The 21,489-nt window shown below is 39.4% G+C and overlaps 1 pseudogene across 1 annotated transcript; it reads left to right on the top strand.

The window, feature by feature from the left end:
• The first annotated feature begins 15,380 nt into the window (after window positions 1-15,380).
• LOC308510438 (MOB kinase activator 1A-like) lies at window positions 15,381-15,895 on the top strand (annotated as a pseudogene). The gene has a single exon. The product of its transcript is annotated as an MOB kinase activator 1A-like (transcript).
• The last annotated feature ends 5,594 nt before the right edge of the window (window positions 15,896-21,489 follow it).

The following is a 21,489-nucleotide window of genomic DNA, read 5'->3' as shown; positions in this document are numbered from 1 at the left end:
CACCTTTCACTAGGGGGCTCTGGGAAGCTGTTGGAGATCTTTAAGCGACGACTTTGGATAAGTCCATTCTGGCCAATGTGTGGACAGTGGGTGGAATAAATTAAGAAAAGAAGCCGAGAGTCTAGAATTAATAGGTAGATCTGGGATAACAGCTGAGGAAGAATTTTAAATTGTCTGACAAGAATTTTACTAAAGATTCATGCTTCTCCAGAGTAACCGCTTCACATACAAAACATAATAGTAAATCTAAAAAAAGCAACTACACGTTTATTTATTGTGCAGGGTAAAAAGTCAGCTATGACTGAAAGAATTCCAGTTTGGAAGTCAGAGGTTCTTGTCATTATTACTGCATCTCCCATTTAGTCCTTTGGGTGCTTATTATAAATGAATTTTTAGTTTTTTTTAAAAAATCCAACATGGAAAAAATTGATGCTGCCTTATAGACACGGGAGCCTTGCAATGATGATGGGAAACTTTGGCATCTCTGGTGGCCTGATTACCTTGTTCCAGTGTCTGGATCCACTGTCTGGAAATCACGCCAATACAACAGAGAAAGAGAAGGTAAGTCGGAAAACATATAACTTTTTATGGAGACGGTACTGATAGATAATATATAGATATATATGTGAATAATAAAAAGGCACAGAACTGTGTGTAAGAAATATTGCCTCAATAAACCTAGAGAGGAAACTAACTTACACCAAAGTTATTACAAGAATCCCTTAATGTTACTATTTATGGAAAGGAGATATATTGTAATAAGTTAGGCACTTTTGAACATCTCTACAATCACCTTAACAGAAACTAAACAACTCCCTTTAAAGCTAAAGAAGAAAGCCAATCACTGCTAATTCTAATATAATTTATTTCACATTCATATTTTTAGATGATTTGAAGTGGATTCTTTAGTCTGCCTCTTAATTTCCCGACTGTAACAGAATACTTGTATTCTAGCACTTACACGTTTGGAGCTTAGTAAAACAGCAAAGGAGGAAAGCTTCTTTGGGCTTCTCTCTACAACACATCCCCACACAACCAGAACCCTGCCCAAACCCCCACACCACAGAAAACCTGCTTCGGTCCCAATGTTACAGATCTTAACAACTCTCATATGGGAGAGAGAAAGGGGAACTCAGCTTTATTGAATATCACACACAGTGGGTATTAACATATTCATCTCACAAAAACTGTTAATATAGAATATAATTTTTCCTAAGGAATTTATATTTAATAAGTAGTGCTAAACTTCCAGAAATGTTTCAAGATCCAAAAGAATGCGTTTTTAATGGTGAGATTTCAGGTGTTTCTTTAGGTGATTGAGGTAGATAGATATTTTGGCCAAAAAATGCCATGAAAGTATTGCACTTGGATGGACTAGACAGTGGGTAACTTCATCAAGAGACTCAGACTCGGGGCCCCGCTTCCTGTGAGACTCTGGATCTACAGGGAGATTAGTTCACTGGATCTGTTTCAAACCCTTAGTACACACAAATGCTCAGCATTTGATGCTCTAAGTACCTAGGATGGCATATCGTCCCTTCCCTGCCTTCTGCTGCCTTGGTAGGCGAGCCTTTATAACCAAGATAATGGACCTGATTCTCAGTGGAAGCCAGAGACAAACAATTATGTCTATATATTATGCCTATTCTTTAGAAGACACTTTTGTCTCATGACCTTATTACCTCCATTTTCATAGGTGATTGAGGCAGGATCCAGGTTAGGTGGGCCTGAAGCTTACATAATTTGGTGGACTCTCTTTAAGAAAAAGAACTCAAAATTATAAATGCAAAATTAAGTACAAAACTGAATATTTATTCAGAATGGGAAAAGAAAATATAACGTTAAAAATTTACAAATTTTTACAAATTTACAAATTGACAAATTTACAAATTGACAAATATAAACATCATCTGGAACTGTCAAACTTCATGGAGAAAAGATGGATCAGAAACACAAAGACGTCATCTAATATATTGCGATGTGTAAAATAGGCAATTTCACAAACAGATGAACTCGCTATTTATTTATTTATTTGTTTGTTTGTTTATTTGAAGAATAACTAAAAGTTTTCTAAATTTGATAAAATCTATAAAGCCACAGATCCAAAAGGCTCAGCAACCTTCAAGCAGTATAAACAGAAAGAAAACCGCTCCAGTGCACATCATAATTAACTGGATAAAAAGTGGTGATAAAGAGAAAAATCTTAAAACAATCATTCTCCCCTTCCCGATCTAATACAAACGGTTCCACGTTCCTCTGAATTCAGTCTCCTCTTGCCTTCCCAGAAAACTTACCATCAGAAATGTAAAGAGTCTGACATGTTACCCTGCTTGCAAACGCTCACGTTAGCCTGCCACCGTTTCACAGATGCTGAAAGAAGGCACAAAACTTAGTGGGCAATAATCTTTGTGATTCTCCTCAAATCTAGTGCGGTCTTGCCCTTCACCTCTAGTTTTTCACCTTACTGTGCTTCTTGTGCGTTCTCAGTCTTTGAGGACTCAGCGTCGTCTACTTGAATTATCACAGTGGCCAGCATTTGATCCTCCACTGCATCCATTTTGGTCCTTTCCAACCCAGTCGCCAAGCAGCCACTAGACTGATCTTTTCAAAATGCAAATTTGCTCATGACGCTTCCTGCTCAAACTCTTCAGCGTTCACATTGCTCTTAGGACAAAAACCAAAATTCTTGACATGACCCTAGGGCTTCCGGGGCCTGGCCCCGCCTTCCTCCCCATCTTTGTCACACACCTCTCCACGCCTGGGCTCCGTCCACAGCGGCCATCTTCACGCCGCTCTCTGTTCCCCGGATGTGCCATGCTGCTGCCGCCCACAGGGCTTTGCACGTCCGGGCTCCGCCCCGCGCTACCTCCACCCCATCCTGTTGACGCTTCTTCCAGACCTGCTCTGGGCCGGGTGTTATATTCCAACATGTTCATACAGCTAGATTGTTTTCCTTTACAGCATTTACCCAAGTTTACAATTATTACTTTTATTGATGGGATCATCTATCTGTCCTGTCCTCCGCTATTAGGTTGTAAATTCCAGCAGAGCAATTTACCTTTGTACTCTCAATGTCTGTCACATAGTATTTGAAAAATTGACAGTCGTTAAAATAATAAATGCACATGTAAGTACTTCCCAAAACTTTATATCATACTATTTATTGGCTTTATGTCCTTAGGCAAGTCACTTAATATTAGTCTGCTTATTCATCTGTAATATGAAAGACAACGTTTACTCATGGAACTATTGTGAGGGGATATATATAGATATATATGTATATGTATATATATATATACATATATACATACATATATGTATATCCACAAGTCTTCCTATCAACAAAACCATGCTTTTGAGTCAAAATACAAATGAGAAATTAAGAGAATATATTTGTCACATATATCACAGATTTAGAACTAATATTCCTAATATACAAAGTTCTTTTAAAATTGAAGGGGAGAAAAAGGCCACAAGTTCTATAGAAAAATGAGCAAGAGATATGAATAGATAATTCAGGAAAACAGATACAAAAATGGCCCTTAAACGTATGAAAAGATGTTCAGCTTTACTCATTACAAGAAAAATGCTAATCAAACCTCAGAGATACCATCTCTCAACCATCAATTTGGCAAAATTCAAAAGCTTGACAAGAACACAGTCCTTCTCATACATTGCTGGTGGAAATGCAAAATGACATATCCTTTAAGAAGAGGACAATGGCAGTAGTTAAGGAAACCACACATGTATTTACCTTTTTGACCCAGCAAACAGGAATCCCACTTCTAGGAATTTATCCTAAACTTACACCTCTAAAAATATGAAAATACATATGTAAAACGTTATTTGTTACAGCATTATTTGTAACTGCAAAATATTAGAAACTACATAAATGTCCAAATGTCCATGAGTGTTTGAATACTGTATGGTACATCCACACATGGGGTACTATGGAGTACTACGTAACTGTATAAAGAATGAAGAAATTCCCCGTGAAGTGACAGGGAGTGATTTCTATCAGATATTGGAAAGTGAATAAAGCTCAGTAAAAAGAGCATGTACAGAGTCGGCCGGATGGCTCAGTTGGTTAGAGTGCAAGCTCTCAACAACAAGGTTGCCGGTTCAATTCCTGCTTGGGAATCTTAGTTGCAACCCCTGCAACTAAGTTTGAAAACAGTGACTGGACTTGGAGCTGAGCTGCGCCCTCCACAACTCGATTGAAGCACAATGACTTGGAACTGATGGGCCCTGGAGAAACACGCTGTTCCTCAATATTCCCCAATAAAATTTATTTTTTAAAAAATGCATTTACAGGGACAGAAAGGTGGCTCAGTTGGTTAGAGCACAAGCTCTGGGCAACAGGGCTGCCGGTTCGATTCCCACATGGGCTAGCGAGCTGCACTCTCCCCAACTAGAATGAAGTCAATGAGCTGCTGCTCAGCTCCTGGGCGGCCAGATGTCTCAGTTGGTTGGAACTCGGGCTCTCAACCACAAGGTTGAGAGGGATGGTGGGCTGCGCCCCCTGCAACTAACAATGGCAACTGGACCTAGAGCTTAGCTGCACCCTCCACAACTAAGATTGAAAGGACAACAACTTGACTCAGAAAAGTCCTGGAAGTGCATACTGTTCCCCAATAAAGTCCTGTTCCCTTTCTCCATAAAGTCCTATTCCCCTTGCCCAATAAAATCTTTAAAATATATTTTTATATAACCACCATCTGTGTAAGAAAGAAGGGGAAACAAGAACACATACATATATTTGTTTAGCTTCACAAAGAGAAACACAGGAAGAACAAACCAGAAAATCATAAAATTGCTAATTCACAGGGGATTGGGTGGAATGGGTGAACAGAGGAGGGAAGACACTTCTCTGAGTATGCCATTTGTAATGCTTTCACTTTGGGGACATGTTAATGTTCTACAAACTCAAAAGTTAAATCAAGCCACCAAGGATGGGAAGGGGGGAGGGGATAAAACTGAAAGTAAATTCATCTCTAAACTAGAAATAAGGCAGTGTCTAACTCACAAAATGTTGTGATACGAGTTAATACCTGTAAAGTACTTGGGACAGTGCCTAGCACATGCAAACACTGATCAGTATTGCTATTACAATTGTTGTTACATTAGTTACCTGGGTGCTGCTTCCAAAAATTGTTTGTAACCCACCTGTCTATTGCTACTCAGTTTAATCCTCCAACAGCCCATCAGCAACACCCAGGGCCTTGTAAGAAATTCATGTCCCAGACCTATTGAATGATAATCTGCGTTTTTAACAAAATCCCCAGGTGATTCCTATGTACATCATAGTTTACTACTGAGCTATAGGGCATGTTTATGACAAGTAATCTAGTCAGATGGCAAAGGCCCAGGGTCAAATGAAAGACACCAGAAATGCATGTCACAGGAACCCAATTCCTCTTCAGTATCTCATTCTCTTAGGATTTATTCAGAGGTGTTCAAAGCCTGAAGAAAAGAAAAATTAGTTGAACACTCACGCCCAGATATCAATAATATCTCAGCACAGGACCACTCTTACAAAGTGGTCTGGTGCCCTTGAAGAGAGCGCCCTCGCTTGGAGCAGAGAGGAAATTTCCAGCTCTTCCAGCCGTGCGTAAATGACAGCACTACAGCTCCACAGGTGATACCTGGCCTCTGCTCAGGAGGTGGGATCTCATTATCATTGGACACTGAGGTCTCCAGGCGCTCTTTTCAGCTTGAAGACAGGTTGGCCAATAGCTAGCTCATCACCTGTGTCACTACAGTGTGCACGCACAGAAATGCACAAAGCCGAACAAAGACCCTGATGAGCCAACCATAATCCTTGCTTAAGACAGAAGGAAAGGATTTCATATTGCAATCATTCCTACCCCTCACCTTCTTGGATTTGGGCACTCCGACCGCGGTGCTGTCTTGAATCCTAGTTGTTGGAAATAAAACATAAAACAGGCTTCCTTCCTTCCTTCCTTCCTTCCTTCCTTCCTTCCTTCCTTCCTTCCTTCCTTCCTTCCTTCTCCCTTCTTCCTTCCCTCCCTTCTTTTCTTGCCATTGGTAGTGTTTCCTCCATTTATATTCCTTTCTCCTAAATAGTGTATTATGTTGCTTTACCTTTAAAAAAAAGTTGTTTCGTTTATTCAAAAGCGTGGAAAAGAATCTGTCACTCGTTGTCTTGTTGTACAATATTTGAAAGTAAAATACTAATGGAAGGCAGCTCATCAAAGTTTTTTGTTGTTGTTGTCGTAATTGTCATTCAGCATTTTAATGTTCCTGTGTCAATTTGAGTCTCCATAATGACTATATTTGAAAAAAGTACGTTAGGATGTTTTCCTTTTTAAACAATAATAAGCAATGCTTCCTACTTGGCTAGTACCGCCTGTTCATTGCGCTTGCCTCGGCCTCGAACCTGTACTAAATTGGCCTCCTGCTTCCTACCTCGGAGCTACAGGAATCCCGCCTGGAGGCGTTCGTGGGCAGTGGGAGGTGAGTGCGCGTGTCATTTCCCTAACTCCGGGGGGCGGGACGAGCGGGGTATCAGTTTCCGAGCACACCGTAGACGTTCTCGGTGCTGGGAAGCGACCGGGGGTTGCAGGGGTCGCCCCGCCGAGGGCGGCCAGGCGGCGGCGCGCCCGGGCGGGGGCGGGGCGGGCTCGGGTTACGGGCGCCGCGCCGCCACTGCCGCCCGCGCCTCCTCCGAAAGCCGCGCGGGGAGGCAGAGGCGCGGCGTCGAGGCGGCAGCGGCTCCGGAGCGCGGCTGGGCGGCGGCTCCGCCCAGGGCAGTCCCGGGCAGCGCGGGCCGGTGAGTGCGCGCGGGCGCCGCGGGGTCGGGCGTCGGGGCCGGAGGAGTGGGCGCGTCGGCGGCGCTGCGGGCCAGGGGCGAGCCCCGCGGGGGCGCTCGGCGGCAGTTCTGTCTGGCAGCTCTGTCTCCGCTCTCGGTCTCTCTCTCCTAAAAATAATAGTAACCAGCGCCTTGCCCACGGCCGCGCTGCCCCTACGTCCTGGCAGGAGACTCGCAAGGAGCGCGGTCCTTGGCAAACCTCCCGTGGGCCCTCCCGCGGCCGCTGCAGCGTGGGCTCCGTCCCCGGGGCCGCGGCCCGGCGGACGTTGGCCCCCCTCGGGTCAGGCAGCCCTCTGCTCTGGGCAGCGCTGTTTGCCTAACGTCCCACGCGCCCTGATGCGGCTCCGTGGACGCCCGCAGCCTGGCCCTGCGGGGGCACGACGCCTTCTTACGGAGTTCTGGCAAGTTCGTATCCCCATGGATTTTCTTAAGAAAAAAGCAGTAGTTGCTGTCGCCGTCTCCGGAGGCCAGGCGCTGCCTCCGGGGACGCCGGGGAGGGTCGGCCCGCTTCTGCCTGCGCGGGGGGCCAGTCAGCGCAGCTCCCCCCTGTCCCCAGCCCACCCCACCCCCAGCGCCCCGGGAAAGCGTGAACGTCGGGTGTCCGGCACCTGCGTTAACCAAGGGGTTACGGAGAGCCCTCCTGTCCTGAAACGTGGCAGTGTCGGCCTCCTGCCGAAAACCCTGCTCCTTCCTAACCCCTTTTCGTGGTGGGCGCTCTCCCACCATAGATAGCGGTTCTGAGGTTCTGCGCCCTGAAAGCTCCTGGCTTCGGTTTAGTAAAGACCGGTGAGCAGGAAATCCATTTACCGGCACCGCCCGCCCCACTGAGTGCTCACTCTGGGCCAGTTCCAGCCGTGGGGGCGCGCTGGGCGGTCTTGGGGACGGTCAAGTCCCCTAAGATGAAAAACAAGGGTCGGCCAACTGTGAAGCGGTCAGGCTGTGAGTGAGGCGGGGAACTGTCTTTTCCTCACTGTTATCAATCTGGGGTCTAGAATTTTAAAAATATGGGTGGAACAGTTTATAAGAAAAATGGTAAATTGGAGAGAACAACAAATTCAGCTTTTTCTTGTCTGAAAACTGGGAACAATGTACATTAGACATAAATGAGTAATCCAAGGTCAGCTTGGAAAAGGAGGGGGATTTGAAGTATGTGATAGGAAGTACAACTGACCCTAGAACAACACCTGTTTGAACTCTGTGGGTCCACTTGTACACAGATTTTTTTCACTAAATAGGTACAGTACTATAAACGTACTTCCTTATGATTTTCTTAACGTTTTTTTCTCTAGCTTACTTCATTGTAAGAATACTGTGTATAATACATATAACATATAAAACGTGTGTTAATCGACTGTTTATGTTATGGGTAAGGCTCCAGGTCAACAGATAGCTATCAGTAGTTAAGTTTTGGGGGAGTCAACAGTTATACTCAGATTTTTGACTGCACAAGGGTCAGCACCCCTAACTTTTGCATTGTTCAAGAATCAACAGGGTGACCCTTTTTGAAATGAAATTTGAAATAGGTTTTTGCCAGGCAATCCTAATTGCTGTAGTATTTCTTGTATCAGAAGACTTTCAGGCAGGGTGCAGGAGACAGGAGAGAGAAATTCAAACTAATTTGCATTAGAAAGAAACTTAGGGTGAAGAATTCCTAGGTAAGGTTGCTATGGCTGATATCTTAAGTGCACTGCTGGAAAGCATTCTAGTCTATTAAGTAACACCTGAAGCCCCAATTCTGTTACGTAGCATTTCTTTTTTTCTCTCTTTAACTACTCTGAAACTATACAGAGTTACACGTTGCTCATTAATTTATGAGCGATACCAAAAGAATTGACTCAATCCAACAAGTATTTGAGCACCTTCCCTGCGTGAGGCGCTTTGCTAAAAGCGGCAGAAAATGGACGATGGAGGAATTTTCCAATTCAAACACCAGCAACAATAGTGGACTGGTTTGTAAGGTTTGCACTGCCTATTCAATTTAAAATCAGAAACATTTGATCTTTAATTTCATTCTGAAGACCAAGAGTTTCCCCTGGTATCCTCCTAATCATTTTGTGATTTTTTTTCTACCATTGTAAGTAGTTAGCATGTTAGTAATTCCAAAGTAAAAGGTTTTTCTAGGAAATACAACTTAAATAAGAAGATATGTCCCATTTTCCCTATCATTTGAATTACCATTGAGTTAATAAAGTCAAAATCAGCAAGAAAAATGAGGTGATCATTTTCCTTTCCTTTGGTTTCAAACTAATGGAATCTTGCATGACAGAAGACATGAATAAATTTAATCCTCTGGCTTCCCAAACTGTTTTATCTAAATCCTTCCTTTTGGAGGATAGATCCAAAGGCCAATTTCATAAAATCGTTCGTTGTAGATACCACCATCAATGTCATCATCTCCCCAATATCACCTTTGAAAAGAGTTGTACTCTAGGGAGCTTTGAGGAGGGGACAGGTCTTTTTAAAAATCTGGCCAAAGCTAAGGACTTTATTGCCAGAAAAAAATGCACACCTATTCAAAATGTTTCATGTCTTTCAAAGGAGTCATGGTGCCCAGGAATGAGATGTCAATTTTAGAACAAAGGCAGTGAATTAGTCAGAGGGTAGGTAAATGGAGAAAAAGGAAATAAAGCAAGGATGTGGGTAAATCCACAAACTGAGTGGATATAATTTAATTTAATTTCAAATGGAATAAATACTTGGCCTTTTGAGTAAGTGTTCTGTGAATGTGGAATAATAATTGTATTATTTGTAAAAGACTAAAGACAAATTAGTCCCATTGATTTTTAAGTTGGTCAAGATCAGCTTTTATCTTGAAAATTATGAATCTCATTTTTCAAATTTTCTTGTTCTTCTCAAGGAAAGTGCTTCTGAGATGATTTTCCCCTTTCAGGATATTTTCTCACATGCCAACTTTGGTAGCCATGAATTGCTAAGTGTGGGAATGGTTGAGTTCAAAATTTGACGTGTCTCTCTCTCTCTCTCTCTCTCTCTCTCTCTCTCTCTCTCTCTCTCTCTCTCTCTCTTTCTCTCTCTCTTTCTCTCTCTCTCTGTTTCTCTCTCTCTCTCTCTCTCTCACACACACACACACACACACACACACACACACACACTAGTAGTTCATCTTTTGGAGGGAAATGTTTATTTATTTTCATTTTTTATTATATAATTACCATTTCAGTGTAAACCACTGTGATAACAGTAGTTGTGTCTTGGGAGAGACTTGGTTGCTATTTGGAATGGACAGCATTAAGAAACATTTTGGAAATAACTTCTTTTAAAGAACAAACTAGCAACTGTGAATTAACTTTCCTTTCTTCTATACCTAGGGACGAGGAGCCAGCTCTTCCTTCTCCAGCTCTCATCCCTACTGATCAAGGTTTCACTAAACTGCCCTAGATCTCCCAGCTGGGGACCCTGTTCCCTGCCCCCTTATGCTACACGTTGGATCTGAGTAAGTAAAGGGCCCCCTGGAACTAGTAAAATGGGAGAGTAGGTCATAAGTAGTGATGGATTTTACCTGGACCAAAGTGTTCCTTAACATTTCCAGAGGCCGGAATCACACTAAGAGAGAGAGAATGCCAGAACCATCACAGCTTACTCTCCCCTTTTAACTTGGATCGGGACCAGCCTAACTGATCCTTAGATATAAATCAGTTTTGACTTACCTTATTTATCCTTGAGTAACAACTGCTGGGTAGGTGGCTGGTCACAGCCCTGGAATGTCACTGAGAGAAATTTATGAGATGAGTAAATTAATGGAGATCATGATTTTGATCAATATTCTGCCATTAACTAGGTATGTGATCTTAGGCAAGTAACAAGTCAACTAAATTCTTTGGACCTTAATTTTTCTATGTGTAAAATTAGAGTGTCATATGGGATTAGTAGTTCTTAATGCATATGAACCACCTGGAGAGTTTGTTTAAAAAACAAAACTGGGTCAGAGATTCTGATTTAATTGGACTGGGGCAGGCCCAGACATCTCTATTTTTTTTTTAAGAACTCCCCCCCCACCAGCCAGGCATACACATACACACACCAGAAGACACTAATGCCTAGCCAAGATTGAGAATTACTGGGTTAAATAATCATTATGGACTGGTTCTAAGACTGTGTCACCTAAAGATAGAAAGCAGGCCCACAAAATTCCTTTTATACACTATTACATACACTTAATGGTAACCGAGCCTAAACACGCCTTTCTAAGAAGCAGTCCAAATTAATTTCAGTTTACTCAGGGAAGTTGCTGTGCCCCCTCACCAGTTCAGTATTCCCACAATGCTTTGCGAGTTCTCAGCACCCAGTACATTTTGATGGACTGAATTGGGTGTAACTCTGCCTATCCAAGATGATTAGTTGTTCCTGAAGGTCCCTAGAGAGGATTATCTCTCTTCTCTCAGTATCCATGCCAGTGTTTAATAGCCTATTGAAATTTTTTCCTAGAGGTGATCTGTGACTTGTTGGGGTAGAGGAGAAAGGTGTCAGCAAAGGATAAGTACGATCACCTTGATCGTTGCTGAAATGTGAGCTTCTGTGTCCAAACTGAGATAAAAAAATGATCCTTACACCTTCTCAAGTAGTTGTAGACTATCGAGTTACCAGAACTGGGATAGGAAAAAAAGAGCACATTGTTTACCTTAATCATTTGTTGGGACTTAATCTTGTTGCCGATACATTGTAAATTCTGCAGATGTTCACACTTCGAAAATTATTCTTAGATGTAAAGATATAACTTATTACATTGTAATCCATGGAATTTGTTTCTGTTTATCCTACTCCTTTTTTCTCATACTGCCCTTTATATCCCAAACATTTAGCAGAAGGAAACAAATAAAAAACAATGTATGTGTGACCATCAGATCAGTAAAAGAGAGATGGACATGAGTTGACAAAAGAGGGAAAGGCTTTAAGGGGAAAATGTAGAAGGGTCAGAAGGCCCATGGATTACAAGGAGCTACACTTAATTTCTTTATTTTCTCTCACTATTGGTCTTATAGCTGCTACAAATTTATTCTCAAGCCATCTAAAATTTAGGGAAATCGTTGTATCCCAGCTGCTCTGTGTTGGTAAATGTGGGCTTACAGCCCATGATTCCTGCGTGTCCCCTGCAGTCTTCCATACATAGTGCATGGAGTGGGTCTCAGTGGGTGAACCGGCGGCTTGGACTACGTGGTCTAATCCAGCATTGACCAGTCCTAGGGCCTGACTCGATTCTAAATAACGTCTTACACTGGGGAATATTTTTTCTGAGTGAAAAGCTACTGGCACCAGACTTCTTTATCTTTGTGTCACAGAGGAACTGTCCTTACCTTGTGTCTAAACTCTGTTAGAGAACTACAGGACCAGCTCAGCCACCACCTCTCCATGCAGCTAGAGCTGGTTGCACTCACTGCCATAAAAAAAAGTTTTCTAGGACTGGCTTCAATTCATGTGTTTATTGCTGATCATTGTTCCCAAAGATTTAGCAATATTGGGCACGTGCTGTGTTGTTGTTTCATAAGTTATTCTCTGCCTACTTCTTAAAATGAATTAAGGTAGAAACAAAGATAACTAGGGAAAGATGGATTTTGTCATCACTTTAGATCTAATGAAAAACTTAATTAGTAGTAAACTCAAACACCCAGTTAAGTGTTTATATATAAGCATTTGTCCTCCCACAAATCTAATTTTTGAAGATAGTAAGTATAGTCAGGGTTGTTCTGGTTCATAAGATTACCATTAGTTTGCTTTTTAAATCTTTGCTGTCTCAGAACAATTAAATGTTGGAAGATAATTAGAAATGATAATTTTCTTAACTAATCCATTTTGTTGAACACTTTTAACAACAATCACCAAAACTAGCAGTGTTTTGTATTTCTTCCTTCCTTTCTTCCTTGATCCACTGATTTGTTGAACAAATGTCTAATGAATTCCTGCTATGTACCTGTCCTCATGTAGCTTTAAATCTTGTGAAGGAAGGAGTGAACACAGAAAAGAACAAAGTAAAATACAGTATGGGTTAGATGTGATGAATGCTATGGAGAAATATAAACCTGGGGAGAGGACAGTGGAGGAGTAGTTGGGTAATATTTAAAATAAGGAGGCCTGAGAAAGTGATGTTGAGCATAGACTTAAAGGTGATTAAAAAAAAAAGTATGAAGCTACCTGGGTGTGGAGCTAACTAGCCAACACAAAGTCCCTGAGGCAGGTGTGTGCCTGGCATGTTCACAAAACGGCAAGAAAGTCTGAGTGGCTGGAGCAGTCACAAGGTGGGAAGTAGAAAGAAATGAAATCAGCACAGAAAGGGGCGGTTTGGGGCAGGCAAGTTGGTGGGGGCGAGGGGGAGTTGCTGAAGACCATACAGGACCTCGTCAGGCCATTTCATTGGGATACTTGTAAGGTGATATGAAGATGGTTTCTTACTGTTTAGTCAAAATAGCAGCCTCGTGTTCTCCTTCCTTCTTTGTTACACCCTCTAGATGTTCTCCAGCTGGCCTTTACCCACTAAATCAATTACCCACAATTCCACCAGCATCTACTTATTCTTTCCCTGGTGGTTCCTTTTCCCCAAGGCAGGCTATAAAGTGGGATTCAGTCTCCCTTTCTCCTTGCTTTCTGATGTCCTGAAGGTTAGGCCTGCCCTTCTGTTTTAAAGAATGTGCTGCTAGGCACTAAAAAATAAAAACTGTGAGTTCCAAGACCAAGAATCATGAGAGAAGTTAGTAAATTTATACAAAGTATTTTCTTGGTTTATACTGTAGCCCAGATACAAAGTGGTTGCCTTACTGGTGGGATGAATTTAGACTGTTGGGGCTGCACATTATTTAATAAAAATTTGTGTTCGCTTCCAACAATTGAAAAATTAAGAAAGTTTTCATTAAAATGTAGTTTCAAGTTGCCTTTAAAAATTGGATGTTCTATTTATATGAAGTTCTAGAATAGGCAAAACTAACCTATACAGATAGAAATCAGAACTGAATCTGCCTGCTATGGGGGTGTGGCAGGGATAGGGACACAGAGAAAATTCTGGATGGTAAAAAGGTTATATTTATATTAGTCTGAAATGCACGGTATAACTCATGAAACCATACATTGATCCGTACGGTTCACTATATGTAAATCAAACCTCAATGTAAAGAACATTTAAAAACGAAAGGCAACATTCAGTGATTGCTGAATCATAGCTGACCAATTTGGGCTTGGCACACGCTCATTCATTGAGGGAAGAATCCTATCCTGGAAACACTCATGTAACATGTAGTGGAAGAAAGTGACATCAGTTAAACAGAAAAGTCAATGAAGTCATACACACACACACACACACACACACACACACACACACACACATATACATATCTCCAGTAATAAATAACCTGCCATAGAAAGGAGCATCAAAAATATCCAAGATAAACAGTTAATAATACCAGAGGGGATATCATTTAAAATAACTTTTTTTAAAAATCTGACTACCCTCAGAGTGATTAAAAAGATATTGTTTCCATATAACAAAAACAGACTTCTATTAAGAAAGAGCAAACAGAAAACAGACAAAAAGATCTTGAAATTTTTAAAAATTATTTTTAAAAGAAAAATAATTTATTAGAGGGCTTCAAAGACAAAGTTTAAGAAATCTTCTGGAGTGCACAAGTGTTAAAAAGATGGAGAATATACATGCTAGAAAACATAAACATAGAAAAGCAGTTCAGTAATTACTACACCAGTCTATTGGAGCTCTAGAAAGAGAAAGCAAAGAAAATGGAGGGGAGGAAGTTGACAAAGAAATACTAGGAAAACAATTTCCTGTAGTTGAGGAAAAGTATGAAATAAAAAATGTCCATCAAATTAGTGGGGGGAAAAATCCATACAGGGATACAATCAGTATAAAATTTCAAAGTCAAAGATACAGAGAGGCTCCTAAAACTTTCTGAAAGGGAAAATAAAGTCACTTAAGATTGACATATAGCTTCTCATCAGTGAACTGGATACTAAACTATAATGGAGCATTGCCTTCAAAATGATGAGGGAAAATTATTTTGACATTAAAATTCTGTTGCCATTAAAATTATCAATTAAGTGTGAGAGTGAAAATCAAGCATTTTCAGACATTCAAAGACTCAGGCCACTTACTTCCAAGTACCCTTTCTGAAACAATTACCTAAGGATATGCTCCAGCAAAATAAGGGTAGAAAAGAAAAAGGAGGAAGATGGGAAATAAGAAAGAATGCAACACCCCAATTGCAATTAAAATAAAATCCCAGGCTGACAGATGTGTACCAGGCTTAGAAAGAAATTGATACAAATTAGAACAAGTAGTGAGCTCCAAGAAGAATAACTTTAAGAAGAGTTAAGTAAATTCTATTTAAAAGATAAAACCAGTAATGAACAATATTCACACAGTTCTAAAAATGGGACTTCTAGCAACTGGAGGACTTAAGTTGACTCATACAGTCTTCCCTCCAGTGCAAACACGCAAAAGAAAAGGATAAAGCACAGTTATGTTCCTTCACCTGCTCGGAATCTTAACCGCAGTGGGGCCAGTGGCCGTTCCCCTGCCCTCTGAGAATAGAAGATGAGTTTCCTCTTTAGCAAGCACTCTTCTGAAACATTCTAACCAAAGAAGAATATCTCTGAAGGGTCTCATCAGCATGAACTCTTAAAACATGCAGTAGGAAGTGGGAATCTGAGACAAGCTGTTATGTTGCTAGAGGGAAAGAATCTCATTGAATGGATTGCCATTAACACTGGATTTCTTCAACCAGATCAACATGTTATATGCAACTATTGCAGAATTCTGCACTGAAGCAAACTGTCCAGTCATGTCTGCAGGTTCAAAATATGAATATCATTGGGCAGATGGTACTAATATTAAAAAGCATAAATAGTACTAATATTAAAAAGCCAATCAAATGTTCTGCACCAAAATACATGGACTATTTGATGACTTTGGCTCAGGATCAACTTGATGATGAAACTCTTTTTCCTTCTAAGATTGGTGTCCCATTTCCCAAAAACTTTATGTCTGTGGCAAAAGTAGTTTGGCCTAATACCTTCACAGTGAGAAATTCAGGACACAGCCAAATCTGAGGCACTGTGTGACCACTTCTGTTACTGTCATAGAGTCACACTTGGGTATAATATATGGTTATTAACCTGCAGTTTATCAGTTTACTTATTAATCATTTACTGAAGTAAATGATTTAGTCTGTTTCAGATGACAGCATAATGGTTATTAAGAATTTTCACCATTATTTATCAACAAGATTCCACAACAAATTTCCCAATAACACAATCAGATCGGTCTCATTCTACTTTTATTTTACAAATAGAAAAGGTACTTTTAAGTTTCCTTAAGATTTAGAATATCTGTGTCACTTTAGATAAACCTTTTAGTTTGAAGTTGTATAGATGTATTATCTGTCTTTATAGATAATACATGTATGTATATTTTTTCAAAATTCATGATTGCAATTTAAATCATCATATGACATGTATGGGAGTAACCGGAGTTATTTATAAAATGACTTTATTGTTTAAATCTTTATTTGAGATTTTATTCACGTATGAACCTATCTAAATGTTTAGGATTGTGTATCAGAAATAAATTTTTTAAGGCATCTGAGGATGGTCTTGTAGATTTTTATTTTGAAATACTTCATTCAGATTAATTTTAATATGTAGCTTTTGGCTGAGAAAAAGAAAACTTGCAAAAATTATGACAAATTTAGGTCTCAAAACCACTATTTTCATTCATGTTGTCTTTCAGAGGCCTTGAAATTCTGGTTAGGAAAATGCAAGAACGTACTAAGAGTACATGATATTTTGTTTGTTTCCTTTTTTAAAAAAAATTACTTCTATATATTTTTATTGTGACTTGAGACTTAGGTAAGACTACTATAGAAATGTACAAACTTTATTCTAATAAAGATAAAACTTAAGGAAAACTTAGTATGAGCAGTAAGTGCAAACTCATACTAAGCACAACCCTTAGGAGTTCCTGAGTAGAATACAGATCCCAGGATGTGAGGATGGGGTGGTACCATTCAAAGCTGGAAAGAAGGCATGGCCTCAAGGCCACGGAGACAGGAAACCACTCCCTATCCCTTATTTAATATGAGCTCACAATTTTTAAAATCTACAAACCACTATCAAAGAGTATCAGCAAACAAAAGAAATACAGTGGTACCTCAGTTTTCAAATGTCTCCTTTGACGAACATTTTGGTTTATGAACGCCGGAAGTAAACCCGGAAGTAAATGCTTCAGTTTTCAAACACATCTGGGAAGTCGAACATGTCACGCAGCTTCCACTGAGTGCAAGATCCTGAGGCCTAGCTGTCGGCTGTTTTCTAACATTTCAGAACTCGAACGGTCTTCCGGAGCAGACTAGGTTTGAAAACCGAGGTACCATTGTGGAAGAATCAGATCCCCAAGAATTTAAAATAATGGAAATGTATGAACAAACTAATAAGTGTGTTAAAAAATATTAAAGGGATAAAAAGAATGGAAAACCAAAGGGAAAGTAGTACACTATAAAAAAGAACAGCATGTTTCAAAAAGGAGATATAAAATAAAAAATATAAACACTGAATTGTTTTTAATTAATGTACTAGCTAAACAACTTATTAGAGGCAAAGGTAGATTAGTAATAAACTGGAAGCCAAATCTGAGAAAACTATCTGGAATCAGCCCACTGAGATAAAAAGATGGAAAAGATGAGAGATTAAAAGACACAATGATAGAATGAGAAGCTCCAATGAATGTCTAATAGAAATTCCAGAAGAAGAGAATAGAGAATGAATTAGCCTATATTGGTTACATAAGTAAACAAATTAAAATAGTAATATAATCTGGCAAAAAATAGTAGGGAGTAGTAGACGTAAATATTCATTTTTCCTAGTAAGCATTTATAGATGATGTCTAAATTTGATAAATCAAAAAATAGCCATATAATATGAGCAGTGGTTCTCAATCCTAGAGATTTGGCTGTTTGGGTGCTGCTAGCATTTAGTGTCAGAGACAAAGATGCTAAATGCACAGAACAGATCCACACAAGTCCCACCCAAAATACTAATAGCTGATTTCAAATTTAAAAAAAACCCACAGAAGAACTAAAAACAAAAATGATTTTAAGAAAATGGTTGCTTTAGGGAATAGAGCTAGAATTGAAGAGAAGTGGGAGAGGGAACTGTTTCTTTTTCTGATTAGCCCTTCCATAATACTTGCAATTTTTTCTTGTGTGTATTATTTTGACCTAAGTTATTATTTTAGGAAGAGAAATGACTGGTAAACCAGTAGATTCTTCTTCTATTTTCACTTAGAGTAGAGAACTTTTCTTATTAAAATATCTGTCATTCAAACTTAAGCACCAATTTGAATTACTGAGATTTTTACCCCAAAGAAGATTCTGGAGGCATATCTTGTGAGTATTAATGATCTTTCAAGTGTTCCTAGTTGGAAAATAAATCTTGCAATTTATCAACTTATACCATCACAACAAATTAGTGCTGGAAGGGGTGCCGTTTCTTTAAATGGAATTGAAACGTTTTTGTATGGCGTGGTGGTTTTGATCAATAGTTCCATATATATAGGACAAAGGAGGATGGGAATATAGTCAAATAACTAGAGCATAAGGCTTCAAATTGGAACCTGTACCTGCCTTTTATGGTCCTATAAGACCTGGTCCTTTTTGACCTCTCCAGTACTATTTCCTATAACCACCCAAAACACAATGCTTTTGAGTGCTTTTGGTACTCCACGAACATTTCCTATCGATTTTTACCTTTCACTTCTCTGTGCAGAATCACATGCCCTTGATCTTGCCTTCTACCCATTATTTGAGAGCACTCGAATTCAGTATCCTCTCTGAAGCCTTCCTTGACTTCTAGTCTATCTTTTAATTTTGTTAAGATCGCCATGCTTCATAAATAAAATCACAAGTGGGAATACATGGCTATAATAAATATAACTTAGATAAAATTAGATAAACATTTTGACATAATTACTCTAATACACAGTTAATGAGGCATCATGCATAAGCGCATGATTTCTGAAGTGAGCAGACCTAAATTCCAGTCCAATCCCATGGGAGCCACAGATTCTTCATCTGAAAAATGTGGCTAATTCTTACCTTGCATGGATGCTGTGATTGTTTAATTGCATAGTTTCAATAAATGATAACTACTATAATTATGTTTAACTGTTATTGTATATAAATAAGCTCATTTAAATGTCTATCATTCATCTTATTTTCAGCCAATTTGTAGTTTTTATGTGCTCACATTCTAAGTTACCTAATACATAAAATGAGCATTAGCATTGTTTAAATATGAAGTATTTTTTATTACTATCACACACATAAACTCACACAGATCAAAAAACAAAATCTCACATATAATAGCAAAAATCTGTGTCTAATAATAAGGAAAGTGGTTAACTAAATCATGGTACATATATATTAGAAAATATGCAACTATTAAAAATTATGCTTCTGAAATTGTTTATTGACATGGCAAAACGTTTATGACATAATGTTAAGTTTAAAAAACTTTAATGCAAAATTGTTAAGATAGTATCTCAGCCATGTAGACATACATTATATATGTACAAATGTATGCATTTATAATATACATTTAACATGTATCACTTAAGCATTAGAAAAATGGAAATTTTTCAAATTTTCACAGTGGTCCTATACTACTTTTAGAATAAGAAGGGGGAAAGTAACAGGGTTTATATATCAAAGGCCATTGATCACATTTCCTAAATGTCTGTATTTTCTTTCTGACACTCTCTTGTTCCCATCCCCCAAATTCTGTGTTCCCCTGTATGCGCTATTATTTCATATACCTCTACTCACCTGTAAGAAATTCTTCAAAGGATGTACATTGCTGCAGACACATTTGATGACAAATTTGCTGAGGGCAGGTACCATAGCTTATTAATTCCTAAGTAGTCAACTTGCATGGTACAGCATGGAAATAGAGTCAGTAGATTTGTACTGAATGAATGAATACATGGGGACCGAAGGCTTTGAGAAATGGAGCAGGTAAAAGGAAATAAGTGTGAGATGATTAGAAAGGTAATAATAAATATCTATTGAGTACCTTCTTCTAAGTGTTTTATATTTCTTACATCAGCCCTCAGTGCAGCACTGTGAGGACTGGCTAGACAAATTGTGGAACATCCATACAACGGCATGCTATGTAGCTGTTTAAAAAACAAATGAATGAGGAAGCTCTTTTGTACTGATGTTAAGTGAAAAAGCGAGGTGCGGAACGGTATTAAGTCATGCCACCATTCATGGGAAGAAGATTACATACTCATATGTGCTTGTGTATAAAATATCTCTGGAAAGACACACAGGAAACTGACACCCTCTCTGGTTGCCTCCCAGCCATGGAATGGAAGTGAGAACTTGAATTCTTTTTACACATGAATTTTTGAGCCATGTGAATGTTAGTGATTCAAAAAGACAATTAAATAAAAATAAAGAAAAATAATTAATCCCATTTAGAAATGAGCAACCTGAGGTTGAGGGAAATTAGGTACCCTGCCCTTACTAGTAATAATAATAGTCACAACTTTTGAATATTTACTGTGTACCAGGCCCCGTGATAATATTTTAAAAACGTTTTCTAATTTATTCCTCACAAATCCATAATGACGTTTGTTTTTATTATTTTTTATTTTTTATTTCAGTGTTATAGCTGAAGAATCTGCAGAAAACATATGATTTATTTTCCAGTCCAGGACACTTGGAAGTAATGATTACTCTGGGACAAGTGTCCCTACTTAGGTCACATAACTTGCCAGATGTCCTACTGTTATGTCAGAAACAAGACTGGAACTCACTGAGGTGTGAGTGCCTCCCAGCCTATACTCCTAACTGCCATTTACGGTGAAACAAATGAAGGGACAGAAAGCTTGCAGATTGTGCAAAAGCCACATACCTATGAGGTTCCAGTTCCAGCCTCCAAACACAGTCCTTCTGAACCCAAAGCCTACCTTAGGATGTTGCCTATCTCATTACTAATCTAAGCATCCTTTGCCAGAGGAAAATATATATAAAAGAAGAGGGCAAGGATGGGCCCCAGTATTTAGCCTCAGGCTAAATACTCAGTCACCCACCTCTCAGATATACTCAGTGATCATTCAATCAACAAATGCCTGGGAGCCTGCTGCGTGCCGGGCTGTATGCTGGACGTGCAGAGACCATCGTCCTGCCCTCACAGAGCTTACAGTCTACATTCAGGACCAACTTGCATAGATTTTAGGGCCTTTGGCTCTTCCTGTATATGTGGCCACTGCAATTAACCAATGATTATTAATAAGGAAAAGAAGGTAACATATCCTAGCTATGTTAAGCGTCCCAGAAGTTTAGAGAAGAGGAAGCAGCTTTTTCAAATTGCTTTTAGGAAAAGGCTGATAAAGTCATTAAGTGAAAAATGACTATGTCCAAGGAGGTTGAAAATTCAAGAGTCTAGAAAAAAATTTTTTTTCTGGATTATAATTCATGAAGCCTTTTCTATATGCTATGTACATTATAGAAAAGTTTGTGTCCTGTTGCCCTGGGAAGTGTAGAAAAATGTCCTAATAGATAACATTTCTGTCTGTTAGTTGTTCATGGTGACACCCATAGAGAAATTAGGTGAAAGATGTAGTTAAGTTTGGGCATGCATTT

This window comes from Rhinolophus hipposideros (genome assembly GCF_964194185.1).
Source record: "Rhinolophus hipposideros genome assembly, chromosome: 18".
NCBI lineage: Eukaryota > Metazoa > Chordata > Mammalia > Chiroptera > Rhinolophidae > Rhinolophus > Rhinolophus hipposideros.
The sequence above is the reverse complement of the archived record's forward strand: the minus strand, read 5'-3'. Positions and strand labels throughout refer to the sequence as shown.